The sequence below is a fragment of the Chlamydotis macqueenii genome, chromosome 3 (genome assembly GCF_036417535.1).
Source record: "Chlamydotis macqueenii isolate bChlMac1 chromosome 3, bChlMac1.mat, whole genome shotgun sequence".
In the NCBI taxonomy this organism is placed as follows: domain Eukaryota; kingdom Metazoa; phylum Chordata; class Aves; order Otidiformes; family Otididae; genus Chlamydotis; species Chlamydotis macqueenii.
In genome coordinates this window covers 53809823-53822420 of record NC_141558.1, presented here as the reverse complement: position 1 = coordinate 53822420, position 12598 = coordinate 53809823, and the positions used below count along the sequence as shown (strand labels likewise).

The 12598-nt window shown below is 37.6% G+C and overlaps 1 protein-coding gene across 3 annotated transcripts in view; it reads left to right on the top strand.

The window, feature by feature from the left end:
• GOPC (golgi associated PDZ and coiled-coil motif containing) overlaps positions 1 to 12598 on the top strand; it is a 29256-nt gene that overhangs the window by 2102 nt on the left and 14556 nt on the right. The gene's annotated exons all lie outside the window — the stretch shown is intronic.

Genomic DNA, 12598 nt, shown 5'->3' with positions numbered 1-12598 from the left:
GAGTTGAAGAGCAGAGGAGCACATTCAGTAGTTGTAATAGCATAATTATTGTGTATGTCTAAGCTTATGGAGTAATTGTTTGATAAAGATGACGCTGAGGCTCCAGAGTTAGTGCTTTAGAGGTGAAGAAAAGGCCTTTTATTTTGTGAAATGTTATTACTGATACTAGTATTAGGCCTCATACCTATAAAGGAGTCTTTATCTTTCAGATGGACCTTTACAAGGTTATAGTATTATCTTGAAGGTTGTTAATTTTAGGACCTCATGATTATTAGTGTCTTAAACTTGAAACGAAAACTGCTATTTAACATCTCCAAAAGATGGAGCTGCCCTGTTGAGAATGAGTGTCTTGTGTTTTTATGTGCGCAGATGTCTAGTCAAAAGCCTCAGTGTCCAAAATGAAGGATACAGTTACATACTTTCGAAAGAAGTCACTAGCATTAGTACTGGCATGTTAATCACTGCGTTTGCCTTTTTTTTTTTTTTTTTTTTTTAATAACACAAGTTACGGTATTTCGTATAACTTGTAAAATTGGAGTGATTTCTTAATAGCTCACAATTGTAACTTTATCATGCTTGTACATTTTCATACAAAGCTTTCATCACATTCATAAAAGAGTCATTAGTCATAGTTTACTGAGGTACAAATGCTTATTCAAGCCAATAAGTTAAATCCATCTTCAGAAATATGCCTTTATTTGGCTTAAAATAATACTTTGAATGTGTGACTGTTAAAAGCTCAGACTTTACTTCTGCAGCTGCCTATACCTGCTGTCTTACTGAACGAATGATATTATTTCCTAAAGGAAAATAAAATTATTTATAATATTACAGACAAAAACAAAGAAATGCAGTTCAGACTTTGTTTTATCAACTTTGTCATCTTAATATGCATTCTCTGATGGATACAATTGCTTTTAAGATGCACACCTTAGTTGATTTGGTGGATGGAAGCTCCTGCTGCAGGTACAAATACAGACTGGACGGAGAATGGATCGAGAGCAGCCCTGAGGAGAAGGACTTGGGTGTTCTAGTGGATGAGAAGCTCAACATGAGCTGACAGTGTGCACCTGCAGACCAGAAAGCCAACTACATCCTGGGCTACATCAAAAGAAGTATGGACAGCAGGTCAAGGGAGGTGATTCTGCCCCTCTACTCTGTTCTCCTGAGACCCCACCTGGAGTGCTGCATCCAGCTCTGGAGCCCCCAACATAAGAAGGACATGGACCTGTTGGAGTGAGTCCAGAGGAGGGCCATAAAAATGATCAGAGAGCTGAAGCACCTCTCCTACGAGGACAGGCTGAGAGAGCTGGAGGTCTTCAGCCTGGAGAAGAGAAGGCTCTGGGGAGCTCTTATAGCGGCCTTCCAGTACCTAAAGGGGGCTTATAGGAAAGACAGGGAGAAACTATTTAGCAGGGCCTGTTGTGATAGGACAAGGGGTAATGGTTTTAAAATAGAGGGAGGTAGATTTAGACCGGACGTAAGGAAGAAATTTTTTACAGTGAGGGTGGAGGAACACTGGAACAGGTTGCTCAGAGAAGTGGTGGATGCCCCATCCCTGGAAACAGTCAAGGCCAGGCTGGATGAGGCTCTGAGCAACCTGATGTAGTTGGAGATGTCCCTGCTTCTTGCAGGGACCTTTGAAGGTGCCTTCCGACCCAAACTATTCTATGATTCTATGACTTTAGTGCAAAAAATGTTTTGGCATCATTGTTGTATAGATACTGCTAGAGAGATGAGTTTAAGTAAAATATTGTATGAGAGATGTTTCAGAATAGTGAAAAAAGTGTTCCAGGAAGATGTTAGTTCCCAAAGAGGGAGTTATATGTTGCCAGTTCAGAGGTAAGTTGTTTTTAGAAGGAACCTGATGGTATGTGGATGCATAGTGGACATATGTAGATAGATTTACTTATGCTTTAGGGTGGTGAAAGGTTATAAACATACTACTGTGCTAATAACACTTGAAGTCCTAAATTAGACTAAGTAAACTAAAGGAGAAGAGGATTTGTGTTCATATTTTTCCTTCTGGTTACAGTAGGACAAAGTTGAATTAAGTAGCTTATCAAAGAGGAAAAAAAGTGTTAGGTGATAGAAGCCACCGTCTTTTCTGAAATCGGCTTCACTTCAGTATGAGCAAATGAAGGAGTGTATCTTGGTGGAGGGCATCAGGCTGGATGGTGGAAGAGCCTCAGGCTGTTGGAACGCAAGGAGATGACAGCCATTTTAAAGGATGTTTTTTGTCATGCTCTGTCTCTTGTAAAGTGTTATAAATCAGCAGATGCAGGCTGGCAGTCAGTGTGTGAGATTTCAGTACGTTTTTAATTGAGAAGTTCAGAGTGTTTATTTTTCCTATTTGACTGTCACTTGACGTGAAAAAAAATTATATGATGCTGACTGAGACATTGTCTAAAAGTCCATTTAAAAAAAAAAAGTTCTGTATAGTGCAATTTTGTAGAAGTAAAAGAAGTAGGTCAATGTGCCAGTGAAAACCGAGTTTGACTTTAACTCTGGTACTTTGACTGCCAATCTGATTCTGTAATTTTAAATGAACAAGCTAGAAAGGAATGTCTGGTAGAGCACACCCTGTGTCTTGGCAGTTGTGTTAAGCCAATGTATATGTTAAAGTTAAGGAAAGCATTTAAGTATATGTCTAACAAGTTGGTCGCCTATGTAGTTTCATGTCCTTGACGAACCTGGGATCGGTTAACAGGCTTAGAGGAACATGTTCCTGTAAGCTGAATTCTTCTGTAAGTAACTTGTTACTCTATCAGCTAAAGCATATATAGTAGTATGTAGGTAATCTGAAGATCCCTATAGAAAAAAAATCTGAAAACCAAAAAGCCTAAACAAAGTTGGCTTTATGTGCATGGTGATTTTTTTAATATAGTGTACAAGTCCATCTAATGGAGCACACTGCAGAATTGTAGTCCTACTTTGCTCTTTAGCAGTACTTTTAAACAAAGGTAGGGCCATACACCTTCTTAGGAGTGTCTGGATTTTTTTTTCCCCTCTCTCCTTTGCCTTGTAGTGAGAAGTGCACCTGTTGAGTGACTAAGATATTTCTTTGCCCAATGACAGATGTGTCTATAAAACTGGGAGCATAGATACAAAACTGTGTAAGAAAAGTAAATTATTTTTTTCAAATGTCATAAAAAATTCCAGTATTTACTGATAAGTTGTTTTATTAATTACACTTTTAACTCTGAATACTTTTTCTTGGAGAAGTCTGTTGGTACTAGATAGAATGTGGTCTTTTGTAAAGTCAATTGAATGAGATTTGATCCAGCTAATTTTATATCCTAAAATGTGGGAAGTTTTTAGATACTCAGGAAGTGGAAGTACAGGTTTGCATGAATTTTTCAGATGGCTTATATACTGAATTGTCATGAGTTTGATACATATAAGTTCTGTCACAATAATTCCACCCTTTTTAAAGGGGTGACCTATACTTAATTGATATTTTGCTGTATCAGAAGTCATGGAAATCTATAAAAGTTTAACTAGGTTACCTTAGTTTGACTCAGTGTGGGGTAAATTGTTTTTCTTTTCTCTGTCTCATTTGTTGGGAATTGCCAAGGGGTAAGTGATAGGGAACCAGAATTTTAGTTTAGATTTCTTAGTTTTATTTATTGAATTGTGTTGCATAGCTAGTATGACTTTCAAAATAATGGCAATAATAAAACTACCAGTATGACTACTGAAAATGGATTTTTGTCTTCTTCATAAGCAACTAGAAGCATGGTCAGTCTGAAGAGAAAGTCTTTGTGAGGCAGGCAGAAATTTGCTACCAGCAGCAAAGTGTACAAGCAGTGATTTAAAAAAAAAATAATAATTTTTGCTTTTGTAAGTAACTAGAAACAGAATGATACAGTCAAATACAAAGTAAAACAGTGCCAAGAAACAGTTGGTAAAGCAAAGAGAAAACTAAATAATAGTAGGTTGCTGCAGTAACCGGTATTTTAATGATAGAGATGGAAAAGATCAGTGACTCGCCTGTATGTATTGGTTGATATATCTGTGTATGTAAATAGAAACTAGATTTTTAAGATGTTTTACATGTATTGTTATTATTACGTTATCTTTTAGTTGTTGGGTGGAAAAGTGTGCAAATACTTGCATATCCAGAATGATCTTCAGTAGAGAAGATTTAAAAAGATGCGAATGTTGTTTTGCATCCTTTTAATTTGCTGACCAGTATTCTGAATGTTTTGTCATGACTAGAAAGGAATCTGAGAAATAGAGCAGTTCGTTTGTAGGTGTCTCACATACTTTCCATTCTGATGAGACATATTAAAGGTGGCCTAAAGTTACAATTCATTTCTGCATTCAGTTTCATACAATTTTTACCAAGACTACTTATATAGTTGTGCTATAAAAGCTGTCTATAGTAGTGTTTATTTAGGGAGCCAGTAATAATAAATTGTTGTTCATGTTCTTATTAGCCACATGATAAACACCTTTCTGTTAAATCTAAAGCTTTAACTAAAAAGTCACATATGTTCTTTTTAGGGTCACAATAATATTGAAATAAAGGCTTTTAATGTAATTCAAAAATTTGTAAGTACAGTTTTTTAAAGTAATTTAATGAAACAGGCTAGACATTTTCGCCATTGAGAAGTGGCAAGTGTACTTGGGTTGTGTTGAAATCAGAGGGTTTTTATCAGCGACGATTACAGTTCCCAAGTATATAATTTATTCTGAAACTTGCATTTTGTACAGTGCTCTCACTCTGTTTAGCTTTGCAAGGAGCACAGTGAGGTTAATAGGGCTCTGATCTGTTTCATGGTTTCTCATTCAAACCAACCCATTTAACTTAATGGGGTTGTGTGGGAAGTTGCAACAAGTGCTGCTTAATAGGCAGGAAGAATCAAATAGGAGGAAGTGTGCAGTGTTCTTGTCTTTTGGGGAGCTGTAGTCAAAGTGGTGAAGTGGCACTGGTGAGATAATGGAGACAATCCTTTCTTCCAGCAATTACAGAAACATAATACTTGAGAGTTTGGGTTACTTCACATCTAGAGGCTGATGCCAAAGTTAGGAGTCCCCATGAAAACTTACTAGTATGTGGACTGCGTGGTTCATAACTGTATGCTACACACTCCTTTGTTGTTGAACCAACACTACTTGTGTATCTGGTGTCTGTGAGTATGTTTCGGCCTCAGGCTGTAGGAGCTACAGCTGTCACGTCCTGAAAAATTGTTTTCTATCCTGCAGCTGTATAATGTTATGGGAACACTTAGGAATAATGATTTCATTGTTCGTGAAGCATAATCAGGGCTTTTTTTAACCTACTTTTGCCTTTAAGCAACATTTCTGTCTTTTAAAATATACCCCCGAAATGTAATGTTAAGCAAAAATACTAGTGGTGTCTCTTGATATTTATATTACTTTCTTTGTGCATGTGCTGGGGCAGAAGCTGCAGAGTAATTGCAGCACTGTAATGAGCTCTCTTGTGTTTCCTGATCCTAGATCCTTCAGCCTTTAAATCAGAAGGTTAATAGTCCTGATCAGGTATGAAAGTTTAAATACATAAACACATATGTCAGTGAACTTTCTGGAGTCTAGCATAAATTACATGAGGACACACTGCTGAAGAAGTAAAAACACCTCATATACTTCATTTGTCTATGAATTTTGGTTTGATCCTGTGGCAAGATTCATAGGGACCTCTCTTGTAAAATTAGCTATTGCTAATATGCCATTGCTATACGTGTACTGGAGGTGTTTTATTGGTGACAGAGTCAGTCAATGGAACTTGTGAAATCTCACTTCCTGCAGATTTGTGGGGAACACTTTTGTCCGAAAGTAAATATCGAGCACTTTCTCAAGTCACTAAGACCGTCCAATTTAGATACTTCCCATTCTCTCCCGTGATCTGTGAGTTTCCACACCACAGCATCCTTTGCCTTTTTGTCTGCGTACGGTTCTGGTTAGTTGGCCAGGCGAGAGGCAGCAGCACAATCACTGGCGCAGAACTGCCCGTGTGGTGCCTGGCCGCTGCGCTGTTTGCTCTTGTCTCTGGGTGGTTTAAGCAAACTAGCTAAGATTTGATTCTTCCCACTTTTCTCTCCGTGAGGGTACTAATCAGTCGCTCTTTCCTACTGAGCGGCTGTTTTGTGCAAAACTTGTCATACACACCTTTACCCCTCTGATGGATTTGTTTGAATCTCCAAAATGGATTTGATTCAAATCAGCAGGGAGGGAAGGCAAAATAGGGAGAAGTGTACACATACAGATAAAATGATGGCGCTAGCCTGTCTTGTTTAGGAAACTAAGATAGAAATGATTAAATCTTACCAGCTTTTGTGGGATTTTTTTAATTGCTAGTCTGCTTGTGTTGGATGTTTCTTGAAGTCATAGCTACTGGCATCGAGAGATGATATGGTGGAAAAAAATAATCTTTCATTTAAAAAATACAGTTTTCAGACCTTTATGACTTTAGAACGCTTGGTATGAGAATAATTTCAGGCCTTTAGGGTACACCTAATTCAAAGAAAAATGAAAAAAATCTTTAAAGATTATTTGCTACTTTAAAGGCATTTGGTGAGTGCTTGGCTTATGACTTTCAGTCACTAGATGCTGGTAATATGATGGATATTTTTGTGTCTATCTAGCTTTCCTGTGCTGAAAAAATCTGTGTTTTCAAATATGTCCATTATGCTTTTTTTCAAGCTAGAAGTTGATATACCCAAAAGTACATCATTACAAGCCTCAAAAAGCATTCATTAGACTTTGATGTTGAGGGAAGTCAGGTCTTCCTCTCATTTTTTATTTGAGTGGTGAATACCACCACTGCCTTGTCCTAGGGTTATTCAGGCCCAGGACCTTGCTTTCCAGATCAGTTCGGCTCTATTTTGAGTCCTTGTGTCTGGGCAATGGATAAGTTTTAGGTATTTTTTTCATAAATATTAGCTCAAATAAAACTCTTGTTTGTACTGCAGAAATTATTGGAATGATAGCTCAGATAATGACAAAGCTTTTCCAAAAGCTAAAAACATTGCCATTATTTTATCTGATGATGCCATCAGATGCCCCTCACCCCTCTGCAACTGGTTTCCCTTTCAGGAGTGAGAGGTAGATTGTTTCCTGTCAACATGGTATGTTAGCCACCATCATCCCACTTTCTGAAGTTTTCTCAGTCTGTATGTGCTCCCTCCAGTGCCTTAGATCTCCAAGACTGTGGTGTTGCCGTCTTCTAATGCCTCATTCAAGCAGCGATGGTTATGAGAAACAGTAACTTGTGGTTTTAACATGCCATCTGTCTACTTCCTGTTTTAGAGGTCTGTGCGCAAATACCTCTGTATTTGTACTTCTCTTTCATGTTACATTTATTCATCGTTTCCTTCATGTATTTATGCTGTAAGTTGTTCAGGGCAAGGTCCGCATTTTTATTCTTTACTATGTACAAACTTAGCATAGGATCTTTGAGTATGGCTCAGATCTTACAGAAATAAATGAGTTTTGCTTAGTTATTCGAACGATCATTTTTCTATGAAAAATGTTCAAATGGATGAATGATTTTTTTTTTTCCTGACAGTTCAGGCCATCATATGAAAAAAAAATTATATGATATGGTGGAGAATAATTGGAAGAGACCTCAATGATATTATTTGTTCTAAGGCTCTTAATGAAAAACACGAGTTAAGACTCTAAGAACTCTATGACTGTAAATGTAATAAATCCCAGCATTTAAGCTGACATTTATTATATTGCTAGCTTAAAATACATATTTAGCATAAGATCATTTATATCAAACACAGCGTTTTGGTAACTCATAACTGCTTGAAAAAGAGTAATTTATAAATTCTTGAGTTATTTCAATTGAAATTTTATTTCAATTTTCATGGGTCTAAAATCTCTGTGAAACACGAAATACCTGGTATATGGCTAAATATGCCCAAATTGAGTAAATATTTAGTTAGCCTTTGAACCTCTGGTATCATCTCTGTGTTAGATTGTGTCGTAGTTCAGCCCCAACGGGGACCAGACTACGCAGTCTCTCTCTCACTCCTCCCACTCTCCAAGAGAATAGGAGGAGATTTGACAAACAAAAGAAAACCAGGAAAAAAAAAACCAAACACGCAGGTTGAGATTGAACAAAAAGTAAATTTAACAGTAATGACAGAAGAAAACAAGAGAGTGATGGAACACAAATACAGTATAATAGCTCACAACAGATCTCCACATCCAGTCTCTTCCAACTAGCAGGGCCCCCCTTCAGCACCCTCCTCACTTATATACTGAGCATGATGTCAGATGGGATGGAATAGCCCTTTGGCTAATGTGGGTAAATTAACCCCAGCTGTTAGCTAATTAGTTAACTATCCCAGCCATAGGGGCTACCAGCTTCAGTTCTCCACCCAGCTCAGGTAAATATTAACTCTATCCTGGCCAGAACCAGGACAGATTGTTTAGAAGATAAATACTGACTTTTACTGTTTGATTAATTTGACCAAGGTCTGCAATTTATTTGAATTGCAGACTTTTATTTATTTAGAGTTTAGAGGTAGCTTGATTATAGACCAATGTGGTGATAATCTGAAGCAGTAGCTCTTTCTGAAACAGCATGTGTTTACTGGTACTTTGTGGAAGAAAAGAAAAAAACAGACTTATGGAATTAACTCCACCCCCCCCCCCCCCCCGCCAGACAGATCAGATCAGTCTTAAAGGTTGGTTTATTTTTTTTCATTCCGAACAGAAAGGAGAAAAAAGGTAAGAAACCAAGGAGTATGTCCTGTGTAGTTGACAGTATATGGATTGTAATTGGGACAGTAAATACAAATAAATTAACAGTCATGTGTCTAATAATTATTGATAAATTGGAGAACAAGTTTGAATGGGGTACTTCAGAAAACTAAGTGATTCTGTCAGTAATGCTGTTCTTTATTTCTTAGTATTTTCCGTACTTATTTACGTAACTTCTCTGAGTTCTCACTTAGCAGCCAGTGTTGAACTGAAGCATTTTACGTCAGGAAAGTTAGTGTTTGTTTTCCATAACAAGAGAGAAGGGGAAAGTGGAGCATGGAAATAAAAGGTTTGACTTCCTTTAATAAAGAAGAAACTTGGTTATTTTCTGGCTTGTTTCAGTAAGCTTTAGCTTCCATTGTAAGGCCCAGACCAGACACTTCTCATTGCCATTGGCACCAAATTCCGGTTACAGATCTGGGTCTGAGAAAAGCATCCAAGACTTCAGCGAGTAAGAGATGAATGAGCATATCTCAAATGGCATTGACCTTGCCAACACGTGTCAGAATAAAAGGAAAAAAGAGCTGTGCAAATTAATTCTCTCTCGTGTCCTATCTGCTTGATTTATCTAGGGCTAGATTGCAGGTTTTCATTATTACATCATACTTCCATGAGCCAGTCCAGTCGTGGTACTAACCGTGTGTTGCCTGGGGCGTAGACTCACAAATGAGTTAGCAGAGAGAAACAAAGGTGTTATTTTGCAGCGTGATACTTGCTAATGTGTGATCATTGCTAATTGTCACAGTTGTATGCTGCACTACATACAGAAGAGTTCCTCTTTTGGCTGAATTCGCAAGTTACTGTTGAAGGATGTTATGAAAGTAAACATACTACCTTCTCTGCAACCTCTGCCCCTTACTGTTCCCCAATGAATGTTTCTGTTCTCTATTTGTTGTTTGGTGCCTCTTCCTAAGCTCTGCTGACCGTGGAGCTCAGTGGTCTCCTGTGGGTAGGCGTTCGTTACTTCTGCTGCCAACTGGCTTATCCACAACTTCTAGAGCAGTTGCAGGTGACCTTCAAAATACATGACATCTTTCCTTTGCCAGTATTGCTGGAGAGTGCATCCAAAAAGCTACCAATTAAAGGATTGGTACAGTTGCTTGTGCTTATGCAAACTGAAATATTATAATTATAGGATCTGGCATCGTCTTTTTCTGTAGAAGCCCTGCCTCAGTGAATGGTGCTCTTGGAAGGAATGGCCTTACCTTACCGATAACTCGTTTGTGCTTGTCTTTTCATCAGCTGTCTCTGCTCCCTCTCTGGTTATTATTGAGTATCCTTTAAACCAGAATGTAGAGCTGTTGAATTTCCAGTGGTCTTTTCCTATGATGCCTTTATGACAAAGTGAGGGAATGTGAACAAAAAAACAATGCTAGTAAGAGTAGTTATAAAGGAGAATTAAGTTAGCTGGCCAAGCTGAGAAAGGCAGAACTTCTGTGAAATAATGTGAAGGTTCGTCAGCCTTCATAGAAGTAGATCACAAGATCTGAAACCAGCTCACTGTGTTTGCTATTCAGTGTGACTCTTGTATCTGCATCTGTTCCTGGGGATAGATTTATGACTTTTCATAATGTGTAAATAGATTACTTCCGTGATGTGCGCTTACACTATTTCTCATTTTGCTCTCTTTATTAAAACAGCAGGATAATGAATTTAAATCCTAGGTTGTGTGCAGAGTATTGTTTTTGGGTTTTTTTTGTTTTGTTTTGTTTTTTTTTTTAATAATGAGTTTGGCAGTCTCTTTGTAATCCCTTTGGAGCATCATGCAGGTCACAAATCTGGTAACTGTCATTCTCACTTCTTTGCTTCTTTGTAATTTGCAGAGAGAAACTTTTTTTTTTTTTTTTTTTTTTTTTTTTTACCAGAACTCTGTTCTGTTCCTTCTGTGCTGGTCTTTAGTAGGTGAGGCTGTACGTTAAACTGGTATAATTTATCTATTCTGCCACCTTCTGCTTCCCCAGGCATTTAGAATTAGCGTGGATGAGTGTTTGTGTGTGTGTGTATTTTAAAAAGTAATAAAGTTAGCATGTTAGCTGTTAGTACCTGTTTGAAAGAAGGAAGGCATTAGTGGTCTTTTTTTTTTTTTAAGTATAATGAATATCATTATACGTTTTATAATAATAGCAAATAATAATAAAGTAGAAGTAATGTTGTTATACATCATGTGAGATAGTGACTGGGTCAAACTGTGCCTTCATTATTAAGGTCTTTGTGAGTCGTCTGTTCTGTAATAAATCATCACCTCTTATGCTGGTGGTATTTTATTTTTTTTCCTACTTCAGTTCAGGTGTGTGTCTGCTTTCGTTTGAGGGTAGGTAATCCATAGCAGAGAGACTTTAGCAGTGACTGGTCATCAGGGAGAAAAATGCAGTTTTGTAAATAACTCGTTTTTCTAAAATTACATGGCTTTACAGTATTTTAAATATCATCTTACTGTAGAAGACAATTTCTGCTTTAGAGTTCTGCAAGTGTTTGCAAGTTATTGAAGTTTTTTGTCATTATGGCAGTTGGAAGGTGGAAATGCATGCAACCCCATTCTTTCACAAGAGGTCAATGTTAACCTGGTCTGTTGAGGCTCCATTGAAGCAGAAGGGAGAGGTGATTCTGCTGTGTTCTGGGGAGTCCGCTCTGAAATCAGCAGACCTCACGGGCAGGGCAGCTCCCACCCTGCAGTCCCCAAGATGTGTGGCGAGGGGGGATAGCTGGGGCAGGAAGGGAGATCATTCTTCTTGACAGCAGCAAGCTGGAGATTGGCTTGACTCGTCTCATCAACTTGCACTCTAATTTAGGTGCTCTGAATCACCTCTAGAAGAGCCTACTTATGCCTGATAATTATGGTGGAAGCTTAAGGAGGCTGTCCATCTCAATTATGTACCTAAAGTTAGACCCAGTAAGTACTCCCCTTTTAAAGCAGTGATTTATGTAGTTGAATGGGGTGATTATTGGCTTGCAATTTGATACACAGTGCAAACGTGAACATTAGTATAATGCCATTAAATTATGTAAAATACCCTACTTTAATATGAAAGATTTTTTTTTTTGAAGAATCAATGGCTTTTCTGTTTTGCTTTTTAGTTTCATATTTGGGGAGGAAAAATATGATCCGCGATCTTACCTAAAAATATTAAGCATGATCAGAATTTCCCTCCCTGAGAATCATAATCTGTGGGTTTTGGGGCAAATAGTAGCTTTAAATGTTTATATATACACACTTAAATATGTAAATGTTTGTCTTATAAAATGCTACTTCATGTTAAGGATAACTAATAACCTGGTAAACATGTTAGAACTTGTTCTTTTATTCCAGATAGACACACTACATGTAAACTGTACTTAGAATGTTTCAAACCCACTTTTTAAAGAGTTAATAACTATTTCTGGTTTTCTACAACTGCGTTTTAGGGCCATGTTAATTCATGGCTTCTGGTTTGCCCACCTCATTTACTATATCAATTTAGCTGTTGATAATAGACCAGTTGTAAAATGGGTTATTTTATTTCAGCATTGCATTAATCATTTTAATTTTATTTTGATCAATATTTTTTCAATAAGATTTAATAATTTTAAAGTTTTAAATTGTGGTTACATTGCTATGGTTGTAAATCCTACATAGGTTTAATGCCATTGCTCTGCTTGGAGTGGACATCGGCATCATGTGCCATTGTTTACATGAGGAAAAACTCAGCTACTGTTACTTTCAGCAGTGTGGTTGTTTGATAGGGGGTCTGTGGGTGAATGCATTTGGTGGCAGCTGGGGAGGAGAAAAGCCTGCAGATGATCTAGTGCTTAAGCTGGGCTACAGAGGAACTTCTGATAGCATGTGCTCGTCTGTATTACACCGCATACAGCGTATATG